Source organism: Corapipo altera, unplaced genomic scaffold, assembly GCF_003945725.1.
Source record: "Corapipo altera isolate COAL_440 unplaced genomic scaffold, ASM394572v1 45, whole genome shotgun sequence".
NCBI classification, from domain to species: Eukaryota; Metazoa; Chordata; class Aves; order Passeriformes; family Pipridae; genus Corapipo; species Corapipo altera.
The window spans coordinates 12,275,950-12,277,214 of NW_020884877.1; positions in this window are offsets into that span (position 1 = coordinate 12,275,950).

Here is a 1,265-nt window from a genome sequence, read left to right on the forward strand (position 1 = left end):
CAGCCCGCGCTCCTTCCGCACCGCGCCCGCGCCGCCCGCACTTACGCGCCCCGCGGGGCCGGCGGAGCCCGGGAAAAGGTGAATTCCGCGGGATGATCCCAGGGCGCAGAAATTCCCAGCGGAGACAGAGGAGGTATTTGGGACTCGCTGCGGCCGAGGGCCTGTGCCGGGGGCAGCTCCGCAGCAGCGCTGCTCTGGCGGACAGGCGCTGGGGCCCACTGGTGTGCGCGAATTTTTGCTTTCTCCGTACCGGGAAGATGCGGGGCAGCGGGGACTACCCGTCTGGAGGCTGAACAAGCACTGGGAAAAAAATCCTTATGACATTTGTGCGTGTGTGTGTCTGCCCTGATCCTGCCTCCCTTCTCTGTGTGTATGAAGAGACATAGAACAAACCCGGTGTATATCCGTCATGTGTGCCCACAAAGCTCCCTAACAATTCCAGTTCGGCAAAATATATATATATATATATGCATATATATATATATATATATATGTACACACATATATTAGCTCCTCTGATTTTTCTAACATATCTGTAGCTATAAATACACCACACCTAATCTAACATCTGCTATGATTTCATTACCATCCAAAGCATGGGGATGTGACAGTAACGTATTACCTTACAATACTAACCATAAGTGCATTGTAACATTTATCTAAATTACATTGCTTTTCCTGACTTTGCAAACCAGTTATAAAAAGATTGGAGTCCAGTGATGGAAACATAAGTTCAATGTAAATTATTGTGTACGGCTTCGGATTTATAATCCTATATTTCTTCGAAATGATGCACTTAAATCTCGCCTCAAGTAAGAGGTAATGGTTCTTTATATCCTTTTCCGTCAGCCATATATTTCGGTGTCTGGGTAGTTTTGCCGAGCCCCCCGCGCTCGCGTGTCTGTGTGTACATACAGCAACCCCTACACGCACAGCGTGTTCTGCATACTTGTGTACATACACACAAAGCCGAACATAATTCTGGCCGCTGTTTAGACATTTTGGATGACGGAGAGGTCTTTCACTTCCTACACAAAAGTGCGAGGGAGAAGCTGGACACGAGCAAAGAGCACGAAGAGGATTCAGAAGAAAACGTCTTTTCGGAGGACGGTTCGGAACCCCCTGGAAAAAAGCCTCACAGCCCTAGGGTGTCTTTTCAGAGTATAGGGACGGAAAAAAAAAAAAAAAAAAAAAAAAAAGACGAAAAAATTTAACGTGAGCATGGAGGGGACGGCTCAAAGAAAGAAGCACCTTCGCCACCACCA